The sequence below is a fragment of the Culex pipiens genome, chromosome 2, assembly GCF_016801865.2.
Source record: "Culex pipiens pallens isolate TS chromosome 2, TS_CPP_V2, whole genome shotgun sequence".
NCBI classification, from domain to species: Eukaryota; Metazoa; Arthropoda; class Insecta; order Diptera; family Culicidae; genus Culex; species Culex pipiens.
The window spans coordinates 77,486,569-77,501,367 of NC_068938.1; the positions used below are offsets into that span (position 1 = coordinate 77,486,569).

The following is a 14,799-nucleotide window of genomic DNA, read 5'->3' on the forward strand; positions in this document are numbered from 1 at the left end:
TTTTTGAATAGGTCCAATAAACCAAATTTCCAGTTTTTGCTTTTTGGGTGTTTTTAGAACCGCCTTGAGTCAGGGGTATTGAAAAACACTCAAAAAGCAAAAACTGAAAATTTGGTTTATTGGTCCTTTTCAAAAAAAACTCCAGGTGTGAAGGTGTCGTTATTGAATAAAATTTCGAAATCTATTTAAAAAAGAATTCCAGGAACGATTGCTGAAAAAATAAACTTAAATCATTTTAAATTCAATCTAAGAGGTAAATCTCGTTTGTTGTTGTTGAATAAAGTCCTAGGGGTTAATCACTTTCAATTTCCCTAGGCTTATTTCACTTTAGTTTCCAGGTACTCTACCGCAGCATGTGTCATTTGTGACGGGCGGCCTTTTCGATTCTGGTGTCACTAACACAAGCGCGCGTCGTATCGTAGATACGCAAAAACCACCTGGCCATGTGTTCGTTAAACCTGCTTTAACGTTCAACTATGGGGTAGTTGGTCCCTTTTTGGTCACCGGTCGTATTTTGGAGTTTGAATGTTACTTTTGTATGTTTGATCCAAAGTTATTGTTTAAAAATGCAACGCAAATAAAATTATTACAACATGCTGTGTATTTGTGCCTCCCAACATACAAATCTGCCCGCCTGCTTGGCTGTGTGTGAAAATCACTCACAACACAGTTTCAACGTCGGTTAGTTCGACGGCACGCACACACACTCCCATGGCATAGGGTACAGTGTGTAGAAGTTTTATGACAGCAGGCGGAGGGCTGGTTGTACACGGACGGGAACGGAACTTTGAGCCAACAACGACGACATCCAAGTCGCTCGCCAGTGCAAAAGTTGTGTTACATCGCGCGCGCAAAAGATTTCATGTGTCCGGTTGTGTTATTGTAGCGATGCATAAGAAATCGACTCATTACCGGAACTGAATGGTGCGTGCCACCTAGGATTCGTGAGAATCCTTGAGGATATTCGTGGGCGCAGTTGTTGATTGACGACCTGAGAGGTCGTAGTTTTTTTTTCTGCTGTCGGGATTCTCTTCCATCGTAGTGAATCCACAATACACTTGCAAACCTTCAATACGGCACGGTGACTGTGTGCGTGTTTCAGTGTACGTTTTTATTGTACGCTCTTGAGGTGGAAAGCACAATACTTCCCACAGTCGTGGGACACGGGGGTTTGGGTGCGGAAAAGGGGGCAGGACGAAACGAGCGGTGGGTTGCCGATGGAAAGTGTCTTTTCCTCTGGTGTGCGGAAAATTATTGGTGTCAAACCCAATGTGTCGAAATGGAGCCCAGTTTGGAGGGCTGAAAAATTCATACAAAATGTAAATCAAGTGAAATTTTCGGCAGGTTTAAAGTGGAGATAAGTGCGCGGCAGATTAAGAAGAATCGCGAAGAAAAACTAAAAGTTTTTAAGCATTACTGTTCATATCAGTAAAAAGTAGCGATACATTCTGCGGAATAATTGCACCGCGAAAAAAAGTTGTATCAAAACTTTCCGTGCATAGAATTCGCGTGTAACTGCGAGGGATTCACTTGAAAGGACATCGTCAAACATATTAATTGTCTGGCACCGAAGTAGCGGGCTATCACGGTAGGAAATCATCAATCACATCTGCATTGGGTGATGATGTAGTAATCTTTCATTCACATTTTTCAGAGCCTGCTTGAGGTCTTCAATCGGGAATTTCGGCACGGTAAGGTATGTAAAATTATCTCAATCGTCTTGTTAGTTTACTGGATTGTGGTTGCTCGAAAAAAGAGTACTGAAACCCTATTTTAATGTTTATGTACAAAAGTTGAAGGCTGACATGTCGTCATACTTTTTCAGACTCATAAATGCTCTAAAAAGTGCTGTCCTTATTCAGACTGTAGTCCCGATCAAACCCAGTTGACAGTAATGCATAACATCGAATGACGAAAAAGCAACAATAAGCCATGGATCATATTTGGTCTCTTTGAAAGGGCTGTCGATGAAAAGTTTATTTTCAAAACTTATTCCTTTTGCGCCCGTTAAAAAAATCATTCGCCGTTGTTTGCATTAAAATTAAGCATTTGTACTTTATTTAGGCCTTCCATAGCTAGTTTAATTTGCAAGGTCATTTGTTAAGGCTGGCCTGAAACCGGTCTGATTAATAATTAAGTCCAACTAATCAGCTAATCGACCAGAGGCGATCGATGCTTCGAGGACGAGAATGTTGTGGCAGTTTAAACCCGTGCAGACGCAGAGAAAATTCGGGGTTTTTGTGATCATCTGCGCAATTATTTGCTGGCTTCATTTAACTACAGTCGACTCTCTGGCTGTCGATCTTCTCAATATCAATAATTCTCCATCTATCGATGAATTCTTCAGTCCCTTCAATCTGCATACTTCAATTATCTTCATTCCTCGATATTTTCCCTTGCTTGAAGGATCCCTTCCTCGACGGTCCCTTGGATTCTGTTTGCTTTGAAAATCTCTTCCGGTTGTCAATAATTTCACTTTCTCATGGCTTGCATAGACATTTTTCTTGGCGAAACGAAGCTTTGAAGAGTGTTTGACATTAGTTTGTTTTTGTTTGATGGACGTTGCCATGATTCTCTCCCATAGCTGGGTATCAAGAAAAAAATATTTTCAATCGAGTCTTCATTTTGCATCGTTCTGTAAACTGATGATTCTCTTCCTCGACGGTCCCTTGGATATTGACAACCAGAGAGTCGACTGTATATGGGTAATTCTCTACCAACTCACACGAAATCGGGAAAAGTTGCCCCGACCTCTCTTCGATTTGCGTGAAACTTTGTCCCTGATCACGAATCCGAGGTCCATTTTTTGATATCTCGTGACGGAGGGGCGGACTTTTATGTAAAATTAGACGCCCGATTTGATGGCGTACTCAGAATTACGAAAAAACGTATTTTTCATCGAAAAAAACACTACTTTTTTTAAATTCTCCCGTTTTCCGTTACTCGACTGTAAAAAATTTTGAAACATGATATTTTATGGGAAATTTAATGTACTTTTCGAATCTACATTGACCCAGAAGGGTCATTTTTTCATTTAGAACAACATTTTTCATTTTAAAATTTCGTGTTTTTTCTAACTTTGCAGGATTATTTTTTAGAGTGTAACAATGTTTTACAAAGTTGTAGAGCAGACAATTACAAAAAATTTGATATATAGACATAAGGGGTTTGCTAATAAACATCACGAGTTATCACGATTTTACGAAAAAAAGTTTTGAAAAAGTTACTTTTTGCGTTTCTCTTTGTTTCGTCGTCCGTGTCTGTCGCGGTTGACCATGAACGGCCATGATCAACGACGACCAACATTTTCAAAACTTTTTTTTCGTAAAATCGCAATAACTCGTGATGTTTATAAGCATACCTCTTATGTCTATATATTAATTTTTTTTAATTGTCTGCTCTACAACTTTGTAGAACATTGTTACACTCTAAAATATAACCCTGCAAAGTTAGAAAAAACACGAAATTTTAAAATGAAAATTTTTGTTCTAAATGAAAAAATAACCCTTCTGGGTCAATGTAGATTCGAAAAGTACATTAAATTTCCCATAAAATGACATGTTCCAAAGTTTTTTACAGTCAAGTAACAGAAAATGGGAGAATTTTTAAAACTTTTTTAGTGCTTTTTTCGATGAAAAATACGTTTTTTCGGAATTCTGAGTACGCCATCAAATCGGGCGTCTAATTTTACATAAAAGTCCCTTTGACACCAAATTTCTATCTCATCACCGTTTCAGGCTGCAAATCATTGAAAAACACCTCTTTTTTCGCATGTTCAAAAATGGAAGGGGTCGTACCGCCCCTCCGTCACGAGATATCAAGAAACGGACCTCGGATTCGTGATCAAGGACAAAAGTTACCCCTTAGGACAAAGTTTCACGCAAATCGAAGAGGGGTCGGGTCAACTGCTGTGTGAGTTGGCGGAGAATTACCCATATAAAATTAAATGTTTTGTTTTTATATTAAATGGTTTTCAGTAAACATTTTGAATGAACCATAAAAAAAGAATGTTAAAAAGATATTTTAATGTAACAAGAAACACAAAATATTAAATAAGAAATAAATATTAAAAAAAAACAGATAAGAAATTTTTCAAACGCATTATGATGTAGAATTTTGTAACCTAAAAAATACTTGTTTTATTTTTCAATCATATTTGAAGACATGTCAAATCTCGAAAAATATTTTTTTTTGATCGGGAGAACAACAAATTCATGGAGAGCTGCTCTAATTTCATATTTTTAAAACAAAAGTGAGTTGAAATAGGCATGTGTTTTTTTTCTACTTTAGGAACAATTTTTAGATTGCTGTATTTTTAAGAACAACATCCCGAAAAATGTCGAAACAAACATCTTTTTTTGCATGGTGTTAAAGATCAATACAATCATTCAAAAGGAAGAAGTTAAATAAATTGAAAAAAGTGTACATTTTGTTCGTTGGCTCAGTCCTGGTCGTCTCCCTGGGTTCTGTCACGATAGAGTCGCTGGTATGCAGTTGAACTCACAATCCAAAGGTCGCCAGTTCGAATCCTGGGGTGGATGGAAACTAAGGTGTAAAAAGAGGTTTGCAATTGTCGCAACAATCAAGCCTTCAAACACCTAGTTTCGAGTAGGAATCTCGCAATCGAGAACGCCAAGGCAATGTTGTAGAGCGACAATGATTTGATTGTGATTTTCGAATGAAACTATTTTTAAAAATCCTATTATAATGAAGCGATTACCACGTATAACAAGGCATTGCACTCTTCAGAATTTCAAATTTCCATCATCAAAAATTCATGCTAAACATAACAAGTAATCTCACATTTTTCAATGAATAGCCAATCTACAAAACAAAGTCCTCCTTCACTTATAATTTTCCATTCGAGATTAATGGCAATTTCGGGTTTCCATGCTCTGCTACAACAGCACACAGCATTGAATGCTGCACAACTCATCAAAGTCAAAGTGAGTCTTGTACACAGCAAAAAATTGTGTAAATTTGGAAGGTGTAATTTTAGAAGGTTGAATATTACCTCTTTTATGATGTAATTTTACCTCAATTTAGACTGAAAAAGCGACATTACACCAGAATAGTGGTAAAATTACACATTTTCAGAGGTAAAATTACACATTTTTTCTGACATAAAAGATGTACCCCTTTTTAGATGAAATTTTACCATGATTTTTTTTTCTGTGTAGAGCAGAGCAAAGAAACGAGCTTTGTGCTTTCCCGTGCGCTGAACATCGTCCCGTGGCCTGCCGGTGCGTCTACTCAAATAAGGATATCGACGCCAAAGCACTTGAAGTTGCGTGTGCAAACTCTTGTTTGCTAAAGGATCCACAAGGTTGGATCGAAATTTCTCTCCGACAGGACGACATCGCCCACTGTGCAAGGGCAGCCAGTTTCCTGATAAATTCAATAAATTTCCTCCAGGGTAAAATAACAAAAAAAAGTTATACAGCTTATTTTAAATTATGTTCAAAATATAACATAGAAGTCCAACTTTATCTTTTAAAAGTTGATAAAAATCTTAAACCCAACAACGAGTAAATGACTGTACTACATGTTCGACGTTCAACTCACCGGAGGAGATTTGTAGTGTGTACGTCATAACTCTTAGGATGAAGGTGAATTTTCATGAAGCTCCCTAGTCCATTTTCCTGGTGAGAACTGAACGAACATGGTTTGTGGTTTTTGAGCCGGGACCTTCAGAGGGGAGGCAAATAACGATGAGTTCATTCGAGTTTGGTTGCGTGTTCGGGACAGCCTTAAGGTATTGCTGTACACGACATTCACTCGGGCTGTTGGAAAAGCTCTCTCCATCATTGGTTGCATGGTGGGAAATTGCAGTTTTGGGTGGTCTCATAGGGGGTGCAGCTTGGAAAATTGGAGTTGAGGATAATGAATGTCCGAAGGTCTTCTCAACGAACAATTTGTTCACTTCTTTTTCGAATTAAGTTTTCGTTTTGGATAACTTTTCATCGCTATAAAATTTTTCAAGTAAACCATTTTTTTCTATAATCAGTTTTTTTTCATAACTTGCTAAGTGCAGAGTGAAAACTTCTTTTGAAAAAAAATTAAAATTCGAACTTTAAAAGGCCATCTTGCTTACAGCCACACGAGAGAGGCTTGAACGTTGTTTAAATGGCTCAACTTCCGGTCAGTACTTGCTGTCGTCGTCTGTAATCTGTTTTTCTTTTTCCGGAGCACCTTCAACCGGTGGCAGTCCCACAGTATGGGAGATGGTTTCTGGCTGTCTTTATACAGCTTCACAGAACATCAGATATGTTGTTGTAGTGCAGCTGTGAAATTTTATGGCAAAACTTGATTGCTTTTTGCTTTAATATTGAAGTGCAACATGCAAAAATCACAAACTCATTTTCAGCCCAACTGTCTCTATCCTGTCTCCGCTCTTGGCCTTTTGTATTGTTTAGTCGCATTGCACTGATTCAGAGTGCTGAAAATTTGCTGCAAACTGGGTGCAACATGATAAAGTGAAGAGCAACTTTGGCAGGCAAACTGGCCATGAAAAAAATACGAAAAATGGCATCATAAGATGCACTCAAACAGAGTGGAAAATTCGTTTGTGTTCTTTAACTAAAATAAAAAAAGTTCAAAATTCCTATACTCCAGGAATTTTGGTTCTTTCCCTCATTTAGTAATTTAAAAAACCTAATGACCGATTCTTAGCAAAGCTACACCAAAATGTCACTTTTTTCAACTTTCAATGTGATTTTTTTTATGAAAAATTTCATTTTAATTATGATCTAATAATTGCAATGTGCTTTAAATGCGTTTTCTTATTTGAAATGCCAAAAATATTGACCAAATAAGGTCTGCAAGTCATTGAATGGGAGAGGAGTTTTTTCATAAATCTGCTCCTTTCGTTGTCCCGTCACGAAAAGAAATGGCTTGCAAAAACTCAAATCTCAACCAAATCTTTCTGTTCAAGGAGCAAAAGATTCGTTTTTCAATTTGTGATAATGTGTAGAAGAGCAAAAGTTTTAAAAAATTAATCTGGCAAAACTGTGTCGATTTTTTTTTGTGTGCCTTTTAAAGTTCCAGTTTTACGATGTTGTCCCGTCACGCTACATTTTCATTTCAGGAGAAGCACAGGTATAATATTGTTCATTATGCATGTCATTTCTATGTTGGAAAATCAATTATCTTTTCAAATATGTAATAACATTGGGGGGTTTCTTCTTTAATTGTGCCACTACAGCCAAAACGCTGAAAAAAACTTGGGAATTTTTTGAAAAGGAGCCGAAGAATCGGTCTAATTACTAAATAAGGAAAGGAGGTAAAATTCCTAGAATAAAGGAATTTTGCACAATTATTTTATTTCAGTGTACATTAATTTTACAGCATTTTAAATGGATTTTCTATTAGAATTCAATAACGACTGCAAATATGGATATGTTTAAAAACACTAGTACAGCACATAAAAACTGATAACACCCTTGAAAAAAATTGTTTTGCATCGGCCTGTTTGATTATTGTGATGAATTTAACTCAAGAATTGCAACTTGCATTTGTAAAAAGCACAAGTGAAACGAAGACTTAGAATTTACTTATAAATATCATTCAATGAGAACTGCAGTATTTAAAAAAGTTTGTACACCCCGTAAGCACTATACAAAGTTTCTCTAAAAAAATTCATAAAAACATCTTGAAAAAAATGCAAAACAACACAAAAAAGTTGTAGGTACGCCATTAGAAATATTATTCAAAATAAAGTTATTTGTTGACGAATCACCATTACTCGAGTGTCCCAACCCCAAATAGACTCATTGAGAAAAGAAATTGGAATACATTTAAAGTTTGCTTATTACTTAGTATAAAAGTTTATCCAACTTTGGATATACTGTTTGAAACTTATTCAAACCTTACCAAATAATTATTCCAACTACTGATAAACTAGTGTAAAAATCTTCAAATTAAATATTTTCATTGATCTCAGAAAAAAACATGGTAATATTACATCTGGGCAGGGGTACATCTTTAATGTCAGAAAAAATGGGTAATTTTACCTCTGAGAGATCGCAGTAAGCTATGGTCGCGCCCGGTTTGTTTGATTTTTCGCTCCGCGTTTTTTCGTCTTCTGAGGATTTCCGTCAAATTCTTATCGGCGAGTTCTAGACGAACTTGTGAGTGGCAGTGGACAAGGTGGAGATGGTGGAGATATCCGGGATTCGCGTTGCGTTGCTGCATGTCCGGGAAGACGTCGCTGACCTGGGATAGAGCCTCAATCGCGCAGATGACGAGGAAATCTTGGCTGATTTGATGCGGCCGGATTGGCGGCTCCTAAGAACTTAGGAGCTGCAGGTTGGGACACAATCTGGCTGTGTCTTTCGAAGATTTTAAGATTTGCTGATTCTTGGTGAGAGCTTTCCATCATTATTTGCTAAATGATTATATTCCCTTATATTATTATACTATAAATTCAATAGCCCTCCTACCCCTTCCTCACTTTCCCATTCCTTAATCCCATTTTGCCCAATTCCACTTCCCCCTAAAAATATAATTATCTGCCAAATTTACACTAACACACCACACCTAACTGATCCGGAGCGTTTGGTACGGTATGTCCACGCATCCTTCCTCCCCTGTAGATTCTGTGGAATGTGATCCGTTCACAGAATCCTCTCTGCGGTAAACACAACGCAGTAGGGCTGGCCGCTTTAATTTTTGTATTACATTTTCGGGTGATCTCGGATGTATTGCAATTATTAATATTGACAAGAAAAGTGCTTGGGGCGTAATCTAATCACAAGACTTTCCAGCATGCTTTCATCGGACTGGCTGCGTTTGTGTTAGATTAGATTAGATTAGATTAGAAAAAATGGGTAATTTTACCTCTGAAAATATGTAATATTACCATTACTCTGGTGTAATGTGAAATTCCATCATAAAAGAGGTAATATTCAACCTTCTAAAATTACACCTTCCAAAATTACACAATTTTTTGCCGTGATCCTAAGATATTTTGCAAACGGCAAAAGGAATAAAAAAAATCATCATCTTGATTATTCGGTGAAACATCTAGTTCACCTCTACACTTACAGGTGTAACCTCACACGTCAAAAAATGATCGGTCACTTTTTGTAAATTTGCAATGTGTGTAAACAAAACGAAATAAATAGTTTTAAGTGGTGTTAACAAGGAAAATCACCAAAAATTATCAATAGATTGACGTCGAGAAGTTCAGGGGCGACTTTCTTTTGCGTGATTCGCCACGTTTCTCTTCTCTTTGACCAGAGCCGTGGCCCAAAAATATATATTACTATTTGTAACAGCTCAATTGAATTTAAAAAGCATTCTAATCTGCCAAACCGTTGATTCCGTAGAAATCGGATTGTTTGCCGATGCGCCAGGTCTAGGGCGAATCCATATGCTCTCTTCGGGAAAAGTGTTCTCCAGACCATTCCCCATAGGCCTGACCATACCAGAAGTTGGCGCGTGATTTTTCCAGACCTGTAGGAGCGTTTGAACAAAAAGTTCCAATTTCCCATAGTAATTTCCATGTAAACTTTAACCCTGATGCGCGCAGCCAGTTTACAACCAAATGAGCTGATATTTGGCATGAAAGTCCCTATGGGCATGCCCTACAAGGGGAACCATACTAAAACTTGATCCGAGAACTTTTTGAAAAACGTACCCATCCTAATATACACTGTTTAATAACAATGTGACATTTAAAAGGCATCAACAAAATACAGTCCAGGTTCGAGCCGAAGAAGTTTCAGCTATTGTAAGTTCAATCGATTGAAACTTTCAATGTTTAAAAAAAAATATGATAAATTTTCTCGAAATTTTTTCACCGACATACAGGCCGCCAATTCCGATTTAATAATCACAGATCACTTAATCTTTGGGTTTATATTTATTTGAATCTAAAGACTATATACATCAGAAAATTTTCGTGAATCGATTAACCTTCAAATACCCTTATTATGCTTGTTTTTTTTATTTTTCCCGAATTTAGAAGAAGCAAAAGCTTGTTCTGTGAAATAGTTTAACTCTCTTGTTTATGTTATTCTTGTTCTATTTTTAACATTTTTGTTTGCATTTATCTTCTTTAATTAACGTTGTTTTTGATAGCAATAGGCTTTTTCTACCATCTCCTTTGGCTTTTTTAGTTTTTTAACATTTTTACAGCCATTTTTAATGTTTTATAAGTTTTTCACACTTTCTTTTATAGATAGATGCAACTATCAGTTAAAGGGTAAAAAATGGTCTGGGATATTTTTGCATACATATTTTTACATAAAATATAGGAAATATCAAAGAAAAACTCTAACAAAGTTGACCCCAGAAAAAATACACATTGGCAATGTAACATAAAACAAGAAAAACTTCCAACCCACATTTTATTTTTTTCAAATGTTTGGAGTTCTTCTTTCCAGTTAATGATCAAACATTGGTTGAAAAAGGATTTTTATGGCAAATTTTAAGATCGAAACTAGCCTGGGTGTGGGATTGGGTTCGAGGACTTTGAAAAGCCGAATCTGGACTGCATTAGCCATACAAATGATTTTACATTCTTAAATCTGATAATCTTACATGCTGAAATTGTTTTTTTCTAACTCAATCCATGGATACATATTTGACCCTTATTAGGTTCATAACCTTCATCCCTGAATTGAAATATAAATCGAAAAGGCACCTCCAAAACCCCACCGACACTGCACTGTCACTGTCAGTGTTCTCGGCCTCTCATTTTGCCTGAAATCTCCAAGCAAGCAAAATCCTGCACACACAAGGCTGCAGCGACAAACAGCAGTGCTTCCCACAGCTAAATTCATAGCCAAAGAGCTCGGTCCATTTTTCTGTTTCGTCAAAACGAGACGCGAGGCGTTGCAAGTGTTGCCAGCAGCAGCGCAGTCCGTCATTGTCGACACAGCAGACAAAAGCAGTGCTGGCAATTTCTAGAGATGTGTGTTTGCCTTGTGCGCTCTCATTCGTTCGGCGCGTTCCATTTTTAACGTCGTCGTCGTCGAGGCTGAGAAACACAAAAACGAAACAAACAAAGTCAGAGGGTGCAAACCGAATGACGGAAGGCTGGAAGAATGTTTGAAAAGGGTCAAACTAAAATTTATTATTAAAAGACATAAAACAGATTCAGAAAATCACAATCAGAAAATAAATCATTTTTCGAAATTTTGTATACTGTCTCTCAAGACGAGAGACCGAGGCAGAACAATTCCGACGTTGATCATTCAAGTTTCGTGACTAAGTTGTGGCAGGTTTCCTTTATTATGCATCGGAGAATACAACTACATAGTCACGATGAATCACCGTGCGGCTCCTTTCATCCGTCTTTCGTTCATAATGCTTCGTTGTCATGAGCGAAACATTTAGCTGAGCGAAGAGAGCTGGGAGAAAGTGAGAGCGGAAGAGAAATTGAGATTGGTTGAATCATCACTTTTGGCACACCTTGCGTCTCCATTAATTTGAGAATGTTTTTTCAACGGATGAGGACGCATGACTTATTTTCAGTTTGCAAATGTATTGAAAAGAAATTTGGTCATAAAATTTTAATATCTCATCTGACATCATCAAATAAATCACAGATGAAAATAAGCCCTCCATCGACAACCAGTTAAGAGAAAAGGAGACTGAACTCGCTCTTGGTGAAACGATCATCTTTTTTCCATTGAACCTTCACTTTTGAGTCACACGAACTAACACACACACACACACACACACACACACACACACACACACACACACACACACACACACACACACACACACACAGACACGCATGATGTGTGAATTCATATCCAGGGGCATTACTGACAGCGAGAGCCGGGCTTTTGTGATTGTTGATGATGATGCTGTTTTTGTTTGTCTGTTGGTTTTTTTTTGTGAACATCATCATTATTTGGTACAGAATGCATCAGGACAAAATAGAGAAACATAATTGTCTGCAGACTGAAAATACTCAGTTTTGGTTCTTGTACTTGAAACAAAAGCAATATTGCTTAACTTTTTTATCAGGCAAATTATCCCATTGTAAAGTGTTAACAAATGATTTGTTAATGTTTTGTTTTGAGATTCTTTTTAAAGTGCGTGTAATATCTTTCGACAATCAAAGCGGATTTACAAACTCTTAAAAGCGTTTCAAAGGAAAGAAATTTTTCTACCAATTTGTTGTACAAAGTATTTTTTTAGTATAGACCGATCCACCTATAAGGCCAGATCAATTAAAAATCCGTTCCAAAACTCAAAAACCAGCTTTTTTTTGAAAAATGCAATCATTACCGATTGAACATTTTCATATTTATAGACTCTGATTCAGGCTGGTAAAACACAACTTTCTACGTACAAATCTTCGAAATTTTTGTTCGAGCCCTTCGGATAATCAAGTCGGGACTGTAAAAGATAATTTTTTGGCGCATTTTGGAACTCAAAACTTCTATATTCGTGGAGAGTTTAATCCATGGTTTAATCCTATTAGGTCTGAATTTTTATTTAATTTAATGTAAAAAATGCATAAATATTACTTTCCAATATCGAGATTTATGAATAAATAAAAGTCGTGTTTTTGTTTTTCTTCGTAAATTATGTATAATGAAATATTTGTACCAAAGTTATACAAAAACCGGCCTACTTGCCATAAAGAAAAGATAACCTGGACGAAGTAAAGTCAAATTGCTTCAAATAGTTTAGTTTTTTTTTTTGATTTTTGGACTATATTTTTGGTTTTAAGGTAAACTTGTGGTTTCCCAATTTTTTGATTGTGTCCTTGACTTTTTTCAACTTTTAAATTAGAGAAGCATTATTTTAATCAAACTTAAAGTTGCAATTTGATTTATTTTTGAAACCTCATTTTATATCTCTGTTTGACTTTATATCGTTTAATTTTTTTTAAATATGTATTAGATTTCCCGGAAGCCTCGACAAAATTATGCGGCAAACGAAAGGTTGAAAATGTTTTTGATTTCCTGGGAAATTTGTTCCGGAAATTTCCGCTCGTATCCCTCTAGGTGCAGTGGTGGAAGGTTTGGATATTTTATTTTTTTACTATGTTTTTATTGACATATCATAATTAAATTTCTAAGAATACACTTTTCTCTTGGAGTAAAATACTTAAATGCAATGTTATGATTTAAAATCAATTTCTGTTGAATTTTCTTGCCTAAGAAACTTTTGGTTGTTGGTCAAATGTTGCAGAAAATGTATCAAAGATTCTTTCGAGACATATTTCCGAAAAACGTGACAAGTACGTGCACTATTTAATTCAATGTTATGATGTCTTAACCCTCTACTGGCCACTTTTTTTTTTAAATTTTTATTTTTCCCGTGTTCATGAGGTTATTTTGAACAACTTTTGCTCTACGAAAAACATTACTTCTTCTGTTTTATGTTTTTCTTGTTTCATTTTTAGTATTTTAATTTGCATTTATCTTGTTTAGTTTATCTTTGTTTTTGGTAGTATTTGGCCTATACCACACCCTCCTATCATTACATTTTGCCTACCTATTTTTTCATGTTTTCAATACATTAAACATTGCATACTTTACTCCATGCTTCTTTTTACTTAAAATTTAGGAAATTTTAGTAAAGTTTTTTTTACTAAAATTTCCAAAATTTTAAGTAAAAAGAAGCATGGAGACAAAGTTGACCTCTAGAAAATTACATTTTTAAAAACATTGCCAAAGTCACATAAAACAAGTAAAACTTCCAACCCAAAGATTTTGAAAAAAATATCAAGAGTTCTTCTTTCCAATGCTTTTTAAAGGTTGGTTGAAAAATAAATTTTTGGCGATATTTACATCAAAGCTCGTCTAAAGGAGCAGTTCTCTAGGATTTCGGTCATTCGATTTTTTTTTTGTATTTTTTAATCCGACTGAAACTTTTTTGGTGCCTTCGGTATGCCCAAGGAAGCCATTTTGCATCATTAGTTTGTCCATATAATTTTTCATACAAATTTCGCAGCTGTCCATACAAAAATGATGTATGAAAATTCAAAAACCTGTATCTTTTGAAGGAATTTTTCAATCGATTTGGTGTCTTGGGCAAAGTTGTAGGTATGGATACGGACTACACTGGAAAAAAAATGATACACGGTAAAAAAAATTGGTGATTTTTTTATTTAAATTTTTAGTAATAAAACTTGATTTGCAAAAAATCACTATTTTTAATTTTTTTAATTTTTGATATGTTTTAGAGGACATAAAATGCCAACTTTTCAGAAATTTCCAGGTTGTGCAAAAAATCATTGACCGAGTTATGAATTTCTTAATCAATAGAGATTTTTTCAAAAAATCTAAATACTGGTCGCAAAAATTTTTCAACTTTATTTTTCGATGTAAAATCAAATTTGCAATCAAAAAGTACTCTAGTGATTTTTTGATAAAGTGCACCGTTTTCAAGTTATAGCCATTTTTATGTAACTTTTTTGAAAATAGTCGCAGTTTTTCATTTTTAATAATTGGTGCCCATGTTTGCCCACCATTGAAAAAAACATTTTTTAAAAGCTGAGAAAATTCTGTATATTTTGCTTTGTCGGACTTTGTTGATACGACCCATAGTTGCTGAGATATTGCCATGCAAAGGTTAAAAAACAAGAAAATTGATGTTTTCTAAGTCTCACCCAAACAACCCTAATTTCTAATTTTCTAATGTCGATATCTCAGCAACTATAGGTCCGATTTACAATATTGAAACATTCGTGAAATTTTTTCGATCCATTCGAAAAAAAAAATTTCAAAAATTTAAAATCAAGCCTAACATTTCAAAGGGGCCAAACATTCAATATTACGCCCATTTAAAATGTTAGTCTTGATTTGAAAATTTTGAAAATATTTT

The 14,799-nt window shown here is 35.5% G+C and overlaps 1 protein-coding gene across 2 annotated transcripts in view; it reads left to right on the top strand.

Annotated features, from left to right (window-relative positions):
- Positions 1–760: 760 nt before the first annotated feature.
- LOC120413538 (uncharacterized) overlaps positions 761–14,799 on the top strand; it is a 31,512-nt gene continuing 17,473 nt past the window's right edge. Inside the window, exons 1-2 of one of the 2 annotated variants that reach the window (XM_039574413.2) lie at positions 761–1,588; positions 1,655–1,696. The gene's annotated coding sequence lies outside the window, so the exon portion shown is untranslated. The remainder of the gene's footprint in view (positions 1,589–1,654; positions 1,697–14,799) is intronic. The other variant, XM_039574414.2, reaches the window with a different exon arrangement.